This window comes from Pezoporus wallicus, unplaced genomic scaffold (genome assembly GCF_028554395.1).
Source record: "Pezoporus wallicus isolate ANWC-B61680 ecotype Strahan unplaced genomic scaffold, APGP_CSIRO_Pwel_v1 contig_4161, whole genome shotgun sequence".
NCBI lineage: Eukaryota > Metazoa > Chordata > Aves > Psittaciformes > Psittacidae > Pezoporus > Pezoporus wallicus.
In genome coordinates, this window is record NW_026639584.1 from 659342 (window position 1) to 677058 (window position 17717).

General features: G+C 46.6%; 1 long non-coding RNA gene across 1 annotated transcript in view; it reads left to right on the forward strand.

Annotated features, from left to right (window-relative positions):
* LOC130602348 (uncharacterized) overlaps positions 1-16781 on the forward strand; it is a 149593-nt gene extending 132812 nt beyond the window's left edge. Inside the window, exon 6 of the long non-coding RNA XR_008972882.1 lies at positions 16484-16781. This is a non-coding gene — a long non-coding RNA (uncharacterized LOC130602348). The remainder of the gene's footprint in view (positions 1-16483) is intronic.
* Positions 16782-17717: the final 936 nt, after the last annotated feature.

Genomic DNA, 17717 nt, shown 5'->3' on the forward strand with positions numbered 1-17717 from the left:
TCTAGAAAATAGCACTAGTAGGTGAAAGGGCCCCAAAGGATTTAAGCAGGAGTTTTCCAATGTTTTCTGGTGGCCTCCAAGGGGGGATTTGTGTTAGTCAGCGAATTACTAGGTTTGTGACTCCAAATACCATAGTTGTGTTCTGGCACTGTCACCCTCTTTCCCTCTAATGACAGTGGAATTGATTGTGAGCTCCTTTAGTTGCAGAAGCAAGTGCAGACCTTTCTGAATCATTGGGGTGGGACAGAAAGTACTTGTTTCTGAAGGAAGATGTAGGCTGAGTGATGGATAAATCAAGTTTTCAAGCATAAAAGACACCCCAGCTTTATGTTAAACTACAAATTAAGGCTTAAATCAAGAGCAGTTGCCTCAGCAGCTTCACTCAAGGGAGATGTGTCTTTTCCAGCCAGTGTGCAAAGCAGAACTGTCCTGCCATGTGGAACGTGCTTCTTCTGAAATCTGTGCTACTCAGAGAGGCTGCATCTTCCTCCACTCTGCCAGGAAATCAGGTACTGGTTGTGTTTAATTCAATTCTGAAACCCCAGTCCTTCTGGGGTTTCTACCTTCTGGGGTTTCTACCTTCTGGTCCTTTTACCACGGCTCCTCTTGGATGCCTTGGTGCTTCCTTGGTGCTTCCTCTGTGGAGGTGCATCATGCATGTGCCTCACCTTTCCTGAGTATGTGTGTGTTTTAACCTTGTCTTCATCTCTTTTGAATGTAAAGCTGTAGAGACTCTTCCTTGGGTTAGCTGGAGTAATTCCTCCATTTAGCCTTGTGCAGAATCCTTCTCCTTCCCCTGATTCCCAGGGCTGCAGTGTGGTTTCTTTCAGGAGGTAAAAGCTGACTGAATTGACGAATGTCAGAGCATCAGACAGACTTGTGAGATGTCACACAAAGGGCCAAGCGTGGTTTGACACCAGCTGGGGCCAAGTGTGGGACCCTGCACCCTCTGTTCCTTGTGTGCTCTCTGCAATTGCTGTTGGGCAGCAGCTCCTGCCCTGAGGGTGGCTCTGTCAGTCTGGCCAAGGGAAAGCAGTGGCTGGCTGTGAGCAGAGGTTTCATCAAAACTGAGAGACATTAATACTGGTGATGCTCAGAATCAGATTCCAGTGTTCTCATATTAAGAAGGATTTCCCTGGGGATCAGCTGTGCTGAACACCCATCTGACATCTCACAGGGAGGCACCAGGTGAAGTGAGATGTCCTTTGATCCAAAGCTGAGTTCTCCCTTGGTATAAATGGAGAAGACTCCCAGAACTGAGAGATGGAAAATACCTGTTGGATATCTTACCCACCCCCTGGCAGCAAAGGACTTTTCCTAAAGTATCCTCCTAGGAATATTAATGAGTCTGGTTATAATACAATTCCAGGAGTGGAGCTACACTGTTTTCCTTGGGGAAGCTGTTCTGACTCTACTGGCTTTTGCTCTTGGGTCACTTTCCGTGCCTCAGAGCATTTCCTGTCACTTTTATTAATGAGGTTTTGCTTTAGTGCTATGATGCTTTTCTGCTTTTCCCTGATTCACACATCCTAGGGCCCCTGGGGATCTGGGGCCTTTGAGTTTGGCCTCTTCCTAACGTTGTTGACTCCGTTGCTGCATGTTTCATTTATTCTTCAGGAGAAAAACCTACTCTGTGTGTGCAGCTAAGGCAAAACATCTCCTGAATTCCCTGTGGAGCAGTTGGGAAAAGGCTTCGGTGCGTGACTTCAGAGCAGCTCTGGCTCATGCTGGTGCTCAGTCTTGAGCTCCTGCAGGGACCAACATGTCCTGCAGGAAAGTGCTACTGCTCTGGAGGGTCTCTCTTTCAGCCAGACTTTTCTCCCTTTCCCTGGCATGTGAGCACAGGGATTACTACATGGATACCTCATCTCCAGCAAAGCAGCCAATGCCCTCGTGCTGCCTTGTACTGAGATCTGCAATGCTTGAGGAACAGGGCTTGCAGGGCATTTTGGACTTCCTCCGTTCCTGACTACGCTGTGTTGAAGTAAGCTCAGTGTCAGGGTAGGTGCAGACCTATGTGCTCAAGCATCCACTTCCCAGCCAGCCGTGCACGTCAGCACTGGGGATGATGTGCATAGAGCAGAGCCCAAGTGCAGAAGTAGAGTTAGGTCCAACTCCAGAGTGCCGTGCCAATGGACCACAGAGGCTCTGGCCATAAGTACAACACTGCTGGCAGGACAACAGCAGTGAGACAAACAATCCCCAAGCAGTAAATATGGGCAAAGCTCTTGATATAATGGAAAAGTACAGATGCATGTGTATTAGAGTGTAAGACCTCTCTACAAGAGCTATTTCTCTAACCCCCACATTTCCTGTTAGCGTGGCTTTCCTAGAAATGGATGCTGCATCCTCATGGAAGGACTCACGTGGGGCCTCTGGCTGGGCTGCCTTTCCCTCGCCTGTTTGGATGCCCCTTTATTCCTGGAACTCCAGCAGCAGGAAAATAGCACTTTACAGAGCCCTCACTCAATTCTGTGGTTGAAAAGGCCTGTAAAGTGAGCTATGGAAGAGAGGGTATAGAGACACTAATTTCAGTCTGCATTTAATACATGGGGTCAGGTGGGATCCAGCTTTGCAGAACCATCTTCTGTGTGTTACTCAGTGGCTTTTTGTGTATCAGGATTTGGCAGTTGAATATTTTTAGTTTCTTTCAACTGGATTTTTTATGTGAATGAAAGCTACAGATCTGCAGGAGCACTCTGGTTTTGAAAATGAGCCACCATTTCAAAGTATCTTCAGCCTTTTTGCTCTTCTCCAGCTGACCTTTGAACCATTTGGCTGATTCTAGCCAAGCTGGGGAAAGGAGTGGAAGTCATGGAGATAACTTCCAGGTTCATCAGAACAGGTCCCAGCTGGTGGTTGGACACCAGGGAGCCTGAAAGGAGCAGAGGAGGCAAGAAAACGAGTGTGGTCATGACTGCTGCTGGTGGCCTGGTGCGGTGGTGGCCTTTAGTGTCTTTACCTGGGTTACATCCCTTCCCTACTGCCCTTCCTTCTCAGTTTCCTTCTCAGTGTTGGAATAGGGGAAAAGTTCTTCTGGACAGAGACATTCATCCTTCTGAGGGTGCCGAGGCACTGGCACAGGGCGCCCAGAGAAGCTGTGGCTGCCCCATCCCTGGCAGTGTTCAAGGCCAGGTTGGACACAGGCTAGGAGCAAGCTGCTCGAGTGGAAGGTGGCCCTGCCCGTGGCAGGGGTTGGAGCTGGATGAACTTTAAGGTCTCTTCTAACTGTAATCAGTCTGGGATTCTATGACTGCTTTTAGTGCAGGGTTGCAGCAGCCAGCTTCACATGCTTCTGATTTCAGATGACTACTACAGTGAGTAGCAGTTGTACAGACCACTGTCCTGATCCCTTCTCCTACAGCAGGGATTTTCTGGTTTGTCTTCTCTTTTCCTTTTCACTACTGGTACTTCCAAAAGATGCTTCCCCGGACTTGCTGTAATCACTGAAAATGACGGATCTGTCCTTGTCAGGATTTCTTTCCCAGCTCCTTTCTGAACACCTCTCTCTGTTCTGCTGGTAACACTCGTCTGAGTGCGACTTGTCTTACATTTTGGCAGACGTTGGGAATTTCAGCAGCAATAAATTTAAATGGATAGAATTAGGAAAGAAGACAGCTTTTTGGAACAGAGAGCAAGGCTTTTTTTGGTGGGCTTTTTTTCTGTATTTTCTAGATATATCATCTATGAGCTCTCAACTGGGACTGCTTTTGCATAGAACAAAGTATCATGTGCTTAAATATCTATAGACTGCACGTGAAGTGAAAGTAGATTTCTGCTCTAGTCATATTTCTCAGTTGCCTGTCCCTGAAAGGAGCTCTCAAGATCAAACTTTGCCTTGTCATTGTTTTATTTCCCTGGGCTTTTGTTTGTGATGACCACAATATTTAGCATTTTGTTTGCAGTAGACACTTGGAATGTGCATGAAATGGCCATTTCTTGCTTTGGGCTGAGAACCAGACATGGGTTGTGGGTACCACCAGCATGGAGCCGCTGTTTTGGGGTTACACTGTCTGTGCTATCCATGTCCCAGCGCTCGCTCTCCCCAGCCAGGGTGCATGCAGCACGTCGCCTTCCTTCAGCTGATCCTTCTTCACAGGGAAGCCCAACATGTCCCTGCGCACTCAGCGAGAAAAATGCCATGGGCAGCTTCCTAATCCCCCAGCAAGGCTGGAGGCAGCACCTACTGCATCACATAGCTCCTGCTCCTGCCACGGCTCCCTCCGGGTTCTGGCCTCATCCAGCCTACGATGATGTCGCCAGCTGAGGGTCGGCTCTTGCTCCCTGGGGAGCCCCTTCCCTGCTCCAGCAGATCCTACCAGGAGGAGTATTTTCCAGATGTGCAGCCTGAGCTGGTCCCCCTTTTGCTCCTAGCTGTGCCCAGTTGCTTTGAGTATGGTTTTCACCTAAGACGCATTTAAGCAAAAGTATTAGAGCCTGGTAGGACCAAAGGAAATACTTCACTGGTTCTGAAAAGATTTAATGACTGAAAGAGATTAAAAAAACACCCCAAAACCCAACCCTTGGGAGGAAATGCTGTCCATACAGACTTGGAAGCACTTGGAGATTGGCTCTTCTTCCCATATGGAAACTCCACTCATCTGGCTCCTAAATCCAGTGAGAAAGCAGAAACTGTGTCTGCACTGCAGTGTTCCGGTGCCTCTCCTGGGCTTTGTGCTTGCTTTTCATTCTGTGTCCAACTGGATCTTCCCAGTGTGAACCAGTACAAATACACTGATGTCATCTGAGCTAAGCAGGTTTACGCCAGGGCTCTTACAGCTGTACGGGGCTGTCAGTGGTCCTTTCCTGCCTACAGGAGGTAGATGCTGCCTGGAAAGACCCAGGTGGTCTCTTGAGACCAACAAAGAGTCACATGGATAAGACAAGGGATGAGGGGCACAAGTTATTCCTGGGGAGATTCCAACTGGACACGAGAGGAAAATTCTTCACACTGAGAACAATCAGCCATTGGAATAATCTCCCCAGGAAAGTGGTGGATTCCCCAGTGTTGGACACGTTTAAGATTGGGCTGTATAAGGTGCTGGGACATGCTGTCTAGGTTGTGTTTTGCCTAGAAAGGTTGGGCCGGATGATCCTTGAGGTCCCTTCCAACCTGGGGTTCTGTGATTCCATGATTCTGTGAACCTAATGTAGCGCTCCTGTTGTCATGTCATGCTTGTCACAGTACTGTTCTAGTGTGTTCCAGGGGTGCAGCCCAGTTGTTGGCATCTTCACGTGAAGTTTGCACGATGTGTTATTTTCCCTGGGCTGTAGTGTACCACGTGCTGTGCCTGGGGTGGGTTGTGCTGGTGGTGGTCAAGGAGATGGACTAGGATGTAGGTTCCTGCCCCAGTGTGTCTGTCTTTGTCCACTGGTTCCCATTCTGTTTGCCTTAAAAAGGAAATACAAACATCACCTGCTGTGATGGTTTGTACATTCAATCCTGGGCCTGATAGGGATGGGGGTACCTATTTCTTTGGGATTAGGGGTGAAACGTGGTCATTTTGTGTTCTTGACTGGGAAATCTGGCCCGTTTCACCCCAGCAGAGGATTGTAGTGTGGCAGTGGTGACACTGGAAATTGGTGGGCAGAAGTGCTGTGAGGATGAAGCTGACCCTGCACTGAGTGCAGGGTAGCAAATGGAGGTCCTGTTTGCCATGAGTGCCAGAAGGTTGGGTTGAGAAGTACCCAGCTTCTTGCCCCTCAAGGAAGCGTTTTGCTTTGAGCTTGTTTTCCTCCTGAGTGCTCTTTAATCACATCAGCATATTTAATTGAGCATTAGCCTAAGCATGGTATTTATCTATTTCTTTATCTGAGGATACAGAATCTGTAATGTTATGAGAAGAAAAGGGTTTGTTTGGCTTTTTGGTAGGAATCCACATAACAATTACCTTCTGAAGAAGAGCAAAACGTGTGCTGGAATGGGAGGAAAGAGCAGGGAGGCTGTGATGCAATACCCAGGAGCTCCACTCCGGGTGCAGAGCCTGCATCTGCAAACAGCAGCAGTGAAAACAACCCAGCAGCTCTCTGTGATATGTGAAGTGCAATTATGAGGTGAAATATGAAGCTGGTATCTTAATATCTTAACGATCCTGAATTTATTTTCAAAGTTAAGCTGTGCAGAATGAATCATTTATCAGTTGGCCATATGGAAAGGCACTTATCTAAACCCCCTTCCTAGTCCCAGGTGTGCTGCTCTGGCAAGAACAAATCACACACAGCATTTGGAAGGGAACTTAAATTCCAGATGCTCAATTTGAAAAGATGCATTTGCAAAAATAAAAGAAGGCCAAATTCTGCAATATGTTATTTTTCTGCAGCTTCAGTGAAGTTAATGAGGTTCCAGGGGGGTAACTGACACAAAATACAACTCAAGGGATCCCCGGTTTTACTGTATTACTCCAGTTTCGTGCCAGCATTGATTTCTGAGCAGCTAGTGTGTCATGGGGAAGAGAACTCGACCAAAAGTGTCTACTGCCTCAGGTCTTTCTTTATGTCCTATTTATAAATGTCTGCAGGGAGACAGCAGTGAGAAGGAAGTGTCTGTATTGGTACTGTTGCTGAGGGAGGCAAGGGTGTCCTGTCCACCTTTGAGCTGACATCAGCGTGCAGCTTCTGGAGGTCCCTGACATGAGCTGGATGCAGTTACTTTCAACTGGCTGTGATATCATCAAGCCTTGCTGGTAAGAATTGCTCTCCTCAGGAAAGCCAGGAGTGCCACATCAAGAGGTCACATCTGTCTTCAGCTCTTCGTTGTCTTGTTACAGAAAATAGAAATCACAGAGATGAGTTAAATAAAGTCTGATGAAAAAAATCTTGAAAATCACTTTATATCAAGAAATTGTTTAGAATTCATTTCTTTCACCAGGAACTTTGCAGTTTTGGTGGAGGCTGAAGCTGTCCCTGTGCACAAACCCACTGCAGTATTGTCTTCCACTGAACATTCTGTTCTGTAGTGGTTTTATCAGAAAACTCGGGTGAAATTGAGTGTTTCCAAAGTGCGATCCCTGAGCAGCATTTGGAAGGAGCAGAGAAGAGCCTGGTGAGATGCTGCAGCTGAGCTGCAGGGTGGACTCCAGCTGTGGAGGGAGTATTTACTCACAGATGCTGAGCAGAGCTCCCAAATTGACTGCATGGTGACTGCTGTCAGTCAGAGCCCAGGGGAAATCTCAGATCTTGGCAGCAGAAGGAATCACAAAATCCCAGACGGGTTTGGGCTGGAAGGGACCTTAAATCTCATCCAGTTCCAGCCCCTGCCATGGGCAGGGACACCTTCCACTAGAGCAGCTTGCTCCAAGCCCCTGGCCTTGAACACTGCCAGGGATGGGGCAGCCACAGCTTCTCTGGGCACCCTGTGCCAGCGCCTCAGCACCCTCACAGGGAAGAGCTTCTGCCTAAGAGCTCATCTCAGTCTCCCCTCTGGCAGGTTAAAGCCATTTCCCTTTGCCTGTCCCTACAGGCCCTTGTCCAAAGCCCCTCTCCAGGTTTCTTGTTGGCCTGTTTAGATATTGGGTTTGAGGTAGGTAATCAGTGAGGAAGCAGTGGTTGTGTCTGCAGGTGATGTGATGCAGCAGAAGCACATCACTAGATAGACAGTTGATGTTCGGGCCCCTAAACCTTCACTAAGTGTCTTTGGGAGTTAATGTTAGGCTAGGACCATTCCAGCTTTATTCCAGCCAAGCATGTTGCTGGCACTGGTGTGGTTTCTTGTAGCCTGCTTTGGCCTGGAGCACATTTGATGCACATCTGCAGCGGGGCTTCCACCTTCATTGTCGTTGAAACCCCATGGCAGCACAGTTAAGCTCAAGTGCAGGAAGTGGGAATGGTGAAAAGACTTGCTTCAAAGCTGTCCTGTTCTCTGGCCTGACGTACTGTGATTGCTCCCAGTGCAGTAGGGCCAGTCCTTGAGTTTCTCATAGAGGAATTTATAGATGCAAATCAAGAGATGCAGGTTTTTCCTCTCACTTGGATGCTGAGGTGCTGGGTGACTTTGGGGCACTTCAAGAACTCGGAGCCTTTCTAACTTCCCTGTTGCAAAGCTTTTGCTTTCACCATTGCTCTTGAAGAAAGACAGTTACATGGAGTCAGGTCCAGAGGGTTTGAAGCCCTTTTGATTTATGCAGTTCTGTTTTCAAACACAAAAAAAAAGTCAGTTCTTACCTTTGTTGAAAGAGTTTGAATTTAAAATACCCAAACTAGTGCATATGAGCATACAGTGATTTCCAGTCAAGGCTCATGGCTGTTTAGATGTGGAGAGAGCACTGCCAGTTGGTGCCAGCAGCTGTAAATGAGATGTACTGGAGACAAACCACCTTGGTCCCCATCAGAAACTATGCACCGACCCAGTCTGCACTTTGCTGTTTGATTTTCTTCATCCCTGTGTCAGTGTGATCCCCTCTTAGCCAAGCAGGGGACTGTAGTTCAAAAGGAATGAGCAAATTGCTGCAGAAAAGCTGAAGAGTAACTTGTATCTTGAGATGCTCTGAAACATCTCATAGAATAGTTTGGGTTGGTTTGGTTCAGGTGATGGAGTTGTCTCCAGGAGCCAAATAATAAGCTGAGTGATTCAGAGAAGCCTGATGGGCTACGTATCCTAGTAGCACCAAAATCCAGTGGAAATTGAATGTCTGATTCTTTAAGTCATTTGGAAATCCCATGCCTGCTCTATTTATGGGACTGCACCATGCTTACAGAGGCACCAGGCAGGCTCTCCATGAGTCCCTCCCACCCGGAGTTCTCTAGCAGTATTCATGCAGGATATAAGCAGAAGAACAAGCTTTGCTGCTCTTAGAATCACAGACTTGTTTGGATTGGAAAGGACTTTAAAGTTCATGTAATTCCAGCCCCCTTCCACAGGCAGGGAAAGACCGCCTTCCACTAGACCAGGTTGCTCCAAGCCCCGTCCAACTGTTGGTAGGGCTTACTAGTTTTTTGGCCCTATGCAAAGCTGATTTTGGTTTAAACTCCAGCTGGTTTATCTGTGTGGTGATGGGGATGTGGAGGCTCTGCTGCAGGAGGTGGACATAGCCAGCATGTGGTAGAGGTAACGCTGGGAGGCCTGAGAATGATCTCCTTTGCAGCAATGAGACATGGGTATCAGCAGAAGTATAGCTTAAGGAGGAGATTTAGCTGGGTTATAGTTAGATCTTCTCTACCATGGCAGTAGGAGTGGAATGGAGATCCCTCCGTGCCCCACAGGCCAAGGACTGCTGCATTTCATGGCCATGTCTCATACCCGGATGATGCTGGTTGCTCTTGGTCTTTCACTTGCATTTCAAGTTTCCTTTCCTTGATTCTGAGCTAGCTTAAAACCCCTCCACTTTGCTCTTTGTTTGGCTTTTTTGTTTCTTACACATAGTGTAGCCTGGAGACGGCGAGTGACTGATTCCCAAAGAAAAATACCTCTCCTGCCCAGGCCCATAATTTATAGAATGGCTTTTCTGACCAGTTGTGTTTTCCATTTCATATATTTTCTGGTTTTCACATCTCCTCCTGCAAAGCGGAAATGCAGCGCTCCTCGGAGCTGCAATGGGGGAACGCTGCTGAGAGCTCCATTTAAAGGTCAGGGGCCTGGGGGACGGGGCATTCCTTTGCTTTCTGCTTTAAACCAGGCTGAAGACAAAGGTGAGGAAAGGAAGGAGAGGTAAATGCTGTAAGATCATAAACAGCACTGCGTGCACCATCGCAGCCTGTGTCTCACGCTGTCCATCACCACTGTGGGCTCATTAATGCTCACTCTAAAAGGTTCTGAGCCACCATTGTCAGTTCTTGTATATAAAACCAGATGAAATCAGCCTCACCGTTCCCCTGCAGAAGCCAGCAGTGGGGCAGGTGGCCAGCTGACAGCCCATGGCAAGGGCTCCTGGGGCACTCTTGGCTGTGTGAAGACAGGCTGAGAAAGCTGAGGCTGGAGAAGAGAAGCTGCATGGAGACCTCAGAGCAGCTTCCAGTGTCTGAAAGGGCCTACAAGGATGATGGAGAGGGACTCTTCAGCAGGGACTTCAGCAATAGGACAAGGGGTGATGGGTTCAAATTGAAACAGGGGTAGTTCAGGTTAGATCTAAGGAAGAAGCTCTTCCCTGTGAGGGTGCTGAGGCGCTGGCACAGGGTGCCCAGAGAAGCTGTGGCTGCCCCATCCCTGGCAGTGTTCAAGGCCAGGTTGGACACAGGGGCTTGGAGCAAACTGCTCTAGCTAAGGTGTCCCTGCCTGTGGCAGGGGTTGGAGCTGGATGAGCTTTAAGGTCCCTTCCCACACAAACCAGTCTGGGATTCTATGATTCTAAGAGTATTTAAACAAAATATGTTATTTATATGATCTAATCTTTTATCAGTAGAAAAATGCCAAAAAGAAGTGGCTATAGCTAGTGCCAGAGGTTTCTCCTGACTTCAGACATCATTAGATCATGTCCATAGTATAGGGACAAATATGAATATGAAAAAGTGGGGGTTCAGGGTGGGGGTGAGGGAAGCTTTTGCACAGAATACAGACCAAGGGTCTGGAGCTCAGTCTCTCAGGCACGGGGCATCCAGTTACATCCATGGTGGAATAGTCACACATTTCTAATAATTTTACAGCAACACCGAGTGTTAAAATGAGTCCTCTCAGTCAGTAATAGTGTTTTGTTCTCTTTAAAGCCTTGTGCTGTCTCTCATGACACTAGAATGAGGGACAAGCCTATTGGTGAGACCCCAGTGCCCGAGGGAGCCTTCGGTCCTGTCTCAGCCTCACTGGTCCCAGCTGCTGGCTGCTGCAGCCGCCCTGCTGCTGATAAGCTCTGTAGGGTCACTGCAGTGGAAATCCCATGGGCTTGATAAAAAACACAGACCCTAAACCATGAGAAAACTGCTGTTAGCAATGTTAGGACCAAGTATCCAGTACGGAATGCCTCTGAATGTAGTAGGCAGCACCCACCTCCAGCTGCCTGCTGATGGCCATGGTCATCTTTTCAGGCTCAACAGGAAGATGCCTTTGGTGAGGCGGAATGAACTGTTGTCTGCCTGCTCTCTTGAGTTACCTGTTTTCCAAAGTGCTTGTGTGAGCAGGGATTTCCTCTGTCGCTTTGACTGGCCCTTGTTCTGTGTTTCACAGCACATGTGGTTGTCTTCCAGCCCATCAACCTGGAACGTGGTATGAGGGGATCCTTTGTGAGTGAGGGGGTCACATCATTCCATCGGCTGGAACTGTAATGCTGAAGCTGCTTAATTTTCTGTACTGCTTTTACTTTATTTGTTTGGAGCCTAATTTTATCTTGACCAACATGATCTCTTCTTTTCTTTTGACTGATGCTGTGGTTCCCTTCCCCATGTCCTATGGGAGCATCAGTGCTCCCTGACTCGCCCTCTCCAAAGTTTCCTCTGGAAGGGCACTTACGCCCGTCTAATGTGCTCTCAGTCTGTGATTCTTCTTCACAATGCCTCAGCAGCTGAATGGATGTATGCTTGGGGGATTTTCCTGTTCTCTCAGTTTTCTCTGTCTCCTTTCATTTTTTTTTTTCCTCTTAGAAGAAAAATACTTCTGGTATTGACTTAATTGAAAAAGGAAACTGCAGCCTATTGATTTAGTAGGAGTCAGAAGCCCAGATGAAGCAAACTTCTTTTCTGCTGTGAATTTGTCACTAAGACTGTGCTGTATTCTTTTTAAATTTAATTTATGAAATATCATTGAAATTTGGAAGGGTTTTGCAGTGACTGGAACTCAGCAAGAAGTAGAAGTTTATGGCCCCTAACAAGAACAAACAGGACCAGAAAATCCTTCATGTTCTCCCAGCTAACCATAGAAACAGCCATTTTTTTTCCTCTTCTAAATAATCTCAAGGAAAAGTTAGAGAAACATAAATTAGAAGGACTGCCACTGATTTATTTTCCTGAATAAAAAGGACATTCAGTAGCAGGTCATTTGTTTTTGTTTTCTTTCAAAGAGTAAATGGAAACATATTCTTACCTCACTTTTCTCACAAGTACAGTAGATTTCCTAAGCTTGTGTCAAGGTTTTATTGCCAGGAAAAAGTGGTTGGCTATTCAGCATTTGTAATGAGGGCATCATCAGACATGGAATACAGCTGTCAAGGCTGGTACCTTCATTTTCTAGGCATGGGGCTGATGTACTTAATGTTCTTTGAGTGGCACTTCACCACACCATTAACTATGACCCGTTTTGCACCAGAAACCTTCCTTTGCAGGTAGTTTTTGGTGAAGGTGTATTTCTGAATAAGAAGGTGCCAAGACTTGATGCATATGCTGAGAAACCATGTTGGGTTTTCAGAGAATAGGGAGTTGTATTTAAACACAAGCACTGAATGAGCTGGGCTGTAGCAGACAGGGCCGGGGGGGTGCTGAGCTTGGTTTTGTGGTCTGTGGTAGTATTGGCTCTTTCAAAGGAAATAGATGTCAGGAGGGTTTTCTGAGTAGTAACAGAAGCACTGAGCATTCACCCTCTGACAAATGACAAAGTCCGTATGATCAAGTGCGTTACAAATAGGACTGGAAACTCCTGAGTTCGCCTTCTGGCTCCATCCTTGACTTTCTTCTGTGACCTTAAGCAAATCATTTGAACTTCTGTGAGCCAGATTCATTGCTCCTGTAATTCTATTTGATATAGTAAATGAGGAAGTGTATGGCCCTATATATCTTAATTTTCCTATCTGTAAACGTGGGTGAATGCTTTTGGTATGTAATTATTACCCAGGGGTTCTGAGATGTTTCAGATCTGTACAGCCCTTTGATGTTAGCAAGCCTATTTGTTGATACATGGAATATCTGTGTGGTAAGAAGTCTTAGAAAAGTTTGAAGCTTTCATCCAAGAGTGGGTGGAAAAACACTGTATGTATATTATATATTTAATCTTGGTTTCAGCTTTCTTTTAAGTGTAAGAATTTGCCTATAATCTTTTGTCCAGCAATTACATGTGTTCTGCTGAAAGACCAAACAACTTCTAGAACTTTGCCATGTTAAAAACCCCAAAAGGTTGGCTTCAACATTGAAAAGCCCTTAAGAAAGTTGGTTCGACTGCAGTACCCCGGTTACCTACCCAGCTGTTAGCAACAGCGATAAGGGTCATGTCCATGATGCTCTCTGAACACACTAAGTACAAGCTCATTTTAATTATTCTCAGCTCTCTCCCAGTCGGGAGGTAGTTGGTGTTGATTTGGAGCTGCAAACATCTTGCTATCGTATAATTTGGCTGCCCATGTTTGGTTGGGCATCCCTGGGGCAGTAGGACAGCTCTTTTGTTGTTTAATCTTGTGAACACAGGAGTTGCATGGTGGGCACTCTTGGATGCCCTCCACATTCATGGCTGTTGGTGGCTCCTGTGGCATTGGGAAACTGAAACAAGGGGTTGTCAGAGCATGAAACCTCTGGGACTGTATGTATCCCATGCAGGCCATTTCCTTATGGAACATCTAACACACATGGTATATTGAGTTATCATAACTTACATTTGTGGAAGAAAGCACCATTGGACAGCTGTTGAGAAATGTCCCGAAGCCCATTGTTCACAAAGAACACTTCTGGAAAGGTGTTGTTACTAAAAGGCCGGTATTTACAGTAAATGGGCCTGGCAGCTCTGGGTAGATGTGACTACTTAAAGCTTGTGGCATTCAGCCTCCTTGCTAGGCATCTGTAGAGCATGGCCCAGATGCTCTTTCCAGTGCTAATGGCTGGTGCAAAGCAGGTGACTTGCTGGGGTGGTTAAGGAGCTCTACACGGTCTCATGAGGCTTTGGTTCTCTCCCAAGCTTCCCAACTAATACATTGCATGAGAAGTCACTTTTTCTTTTCTCTCTGGTTTGCGTGGGGGCTGCAGTATCTCAGTGTGCAGTTGCAGGCTTTGATCTCCGTTAAGCAATGTAGACAAAGGAGGAAGAATACCCCACAGTGCTGCAGTTGGCTGTAGTGTTGCTGCACAGTGGAGGTCTGGTTGGAACACAGGTTTTCAGGGGCTTGGAGCACATGGTCGTGTTGCTGTGAGATGCAGAAGCCATGGTGATGGAAAAGACACCTACTGGGTCATTCATTCTGTTGGCTCTCGACAGAATTATTGCTGGTGCCACGCTCACACCAGAGCCCTGATCCTGTCGAGTTTTAGTAACTCCAGCCCTGGTGCTTCACCATCTTTTACTTGGGAGAAACCAATTCAGTGTCTAGTAGACCTGCTGGGTAGGAAACTCGGACTCAGTTGAGTCCTGTAACTGCTGTGTGTAATTCCTTGAACCCCTGAAACAGTTCCACCTCTCTCTTGGGTGGCTGTGCGACTGAAACCACTCGAACTTGCTAAGCCAAGCTCTTTAGTCCCCGTTTTGGCCCAGCTCTTTTGTTGTTTAATCTTGTGAATGTGTCCCCTTAGGCCCAGAGATCCCCTCCATAGCTGTCAGGAGAGATCAGTCAGAAAAATACAGCAGGGACCTGGTCTTCCTTTACACTAAGCCCTTTCTTATACTTGACTGACTGTGTAAAGGGTCCTTAAAAATGACCATATTGTGCTGTATCTCTAATACCAATTTATAAAGGGAGTATTTTCACACAGTATAGTAAGCACCATTGCATTAAAAATACACCTTAAATCCCTGCTTCCTGGATTCACGTGTTTATCAACACATGATACTCCTATTCTTCACTGCTGTAAAGGGAAGTTTTAAAGAGAAGGTGGAAAACTGAAGTGGCATCTTGAAAGCTCGAGGGTCCATTAACACAAATCATAACAAAAATGTTGGGGTTTACTCTTTTTTCTTTTCTCTTGAAGCTGGCAGCAGTTACTGGGTTTGCCATATTGGGGCACCAGCCACCAAGCTCTGTCCTCCCCACTGATGCCACCACAGGGGCTTCCTGTGGTCATCTGGAGATGACACACAGCCAATATATTTGTGATATATACTGGGTAACATGAGTAAAACGTTACTGAACTCCAGTTGGAACCCAAAAGATTAATAAAGGAGCAAGTTACTGGTGGACATGCAGGATAACAAACCACATGTATTTGTCTCTTGTTGGTCAGAAGTTCCTCTTCATCTCTATGTAGGGCCTTGAGAAGAGTGTGAGTCCAATCCAGGGGGTTGGAACTGGATGAGCCCCTTCCAACCCAAACCAGTCTGGGATTCTGTGAATGTGAGAGTTTCCTAATGGCAGCTTTTATAAAGCTTTTACAGTACCATTTATGATTTTAGGTCTAATACAGTCAGGTTTAATTAGGCAGAAAGCAGGGCATGGCTTTTAAATGCTGCACCGGACCTGAGGTTTGCAGAGCTTCAGTCTTTTGCCTTTCCAGAGGCTCTCTGGGAATACCTGAAAATGATTTCATGTCCCAAGGTACCCATTTTCCTTCTCAGCCTGGGTTCATACTGGACCTGGACTGTCATTCCTGTGTACATTGGTGATACATTGTCTGGTGCTGGCCCAGCCCACTGCCTGCTAGGGGCTCGAGGCACCCCTGCAGCTTTCAGTAATTGCTGTATGTGTTATCCCACACCCTCCCACCAGAAAGGCTTGTGAAGAGCAATGCTGCCTACAAAAAAAGTTGGCTTTTAGGATGCTCACTAAGAGCTGAATTGTATGTGAGTTCCCCATCCCATCAGAGCCCAAAAGCAAAGCAGCAAAGTGTGGAGAACACTGAATCTACCAGGGACATGTTGTATCTCTGTTTTGCATATTTGGAATCACTTTCTCATTAATAGTACCTTTAGTGAGCCTTAAAATTAACCAATAAAGCGATCCTACAGTCAAATTAGAAGTAGCCTAATTGCAGATTGCCCCCATTGGACACAAGAGGAAAATTTTTCACACTGAGAACAATCAACCATTGGAACCATCTCCCCAGGGAGCTGGTGGATTCCCCACCACGGGACACTTTCAGGTTTGAGCTGGACTGAGTGCTGGGGAAGTTTGGACCAGATGATCCTTGAGGTCCTTTCCTACCTGTGATGCTGTGATTCAATGAATCCACCTCTGTGCAGAAGGACTTTACAAAGACCTTTGCACCGCTGAATCCCCAATGAAAGTTTGAGGAGCCAGGTTCTGATGTCCAGCAAAGGGCAGGAAAACTGCAGCAGTGACTTCAGCAGGATGGGGGTGTTGCCTGCACCAGGTCTCAAGTTAGCACTTTACCTTCTGAGCCTTAAGAACAGTAAGTCACCTGCTAGGCCTTGAGAGTTAAAAGCAGGGATCTGTGAGCACGCTGAACCCTCAGCAGGGCTGGTGAGAGCAGCAGGAAGGCAGCAGGAGCATGCTGGGGGAGCTGGGCAGGCAGATGGCTGAACCCTGCACCCCAGCGCGCACGTGAGCACGTGCGGAATGACGACTCGGTGATTTTAGTCCAAAACTATGTGCACTTGGAAGCAATGTCATTTTCTGTCATGGATCTTTTATCTGAGAGTTGGCACATTGCGCTGCGCATAGAAATGAAGAAGATGACTTGGGGCTCTCTTCTGTCGTCACTTCCATGGTGTGTAACTCAATATTTTGTTTATTTATGGGAAAATTCTTTTCTGCAGCTCCACAAAGTTTGTGCGAGAGCAAAGGAAGCATGAGGAAGGAGAGGGCCAGGCCTCTCCACCCCAAAGTGAGAGCACTGCAAAAACAAAACCTGGCACCCAGGCTGCGGCTGACTGAAAGCATCTTTCATTTGTGCATTAAAGCCAACGAATCCCTGGCCTCATCTCTCCCAGCTTACCCTCGGCATCAGCCGGCGTGCCAGAAAAGTATGGGCCATAGGAAAATAAACTGTGTATGTATGAATAACTCTGATCTACCAGAAGCTAATACCAATTAAAACGTCTCACTTGTATCTGATGATTGCAACACATCTCTTCCCTGTCCCCTGTTGGCTTTAAGCGGTCCCTTGTGAAAACAAGAGAAGTCTGTGTGATTGAGTGGGTACAAGAGATAAAACCATCACTTTTGCACTCCATTTGTACACCAAAATGCAGCTGAGAATCATTCCAAGCTCTGTGACTGCAATATTTCAGTGGTGTTTGGATTATCTTGCTATAACGTGTCCTTTCCCTTGTGCAGCTGAGAGCGTGTCTCTGTCAGGTACATTCCTTTCACAAGGACGAGTTCCACATTGCATTGAATGTTTTAGGGCAGAAAAGTGTAGGTAAGGGTGCCAAATTATTCCAGGTGGTTAGATTGGATTTCTAGGCACAAGGCTGGGCTGGTTAATGGTCTCTGAGTGTCACTGTGCCAGACTAGTAATGACAGAGGCACTCTGCAATTCCTGCCTTCTTTCTGTCATTGCTTACAATGTTTGAGAATTCAGATATAACCTTAGGGGGATAAAATGCTTTGGCTTAGGAGAAAGGCTGATACGGACAAGTCACAAAATCTTAAACTGAGAAAGAAACATTGACTTTACAAAGAAAGAAAAATCTTTATTGAAGGACACTTCCTAGAACTTGCTTCTCTGAAAGAAGCTGTGGGGATTTAATGGGCTTGAAACCATCAAGAAAATCAGGACATGGCCAGAACAAGGACAGAAGAGTCCCTAATGTCAGTCTCACGCTACTGCTTTTGCTTGTGGAGGACTGTCACAAACCATCAGCCATCAGAAAAGCAATGTCAGACTCATTGCATGGTATTTGAGAATCGTCTCCATTTCTAACCAGTCTTGAGGGGAGGGGTTAGTTTTAGAATGAAACCAGTAGATTAACCAGGTGTCAGAAGTCCCTTGACAGCCTGAGTGAAACCATCAGCCAGCCCTAACTTCAAGCCAGCAGAAACTACCAA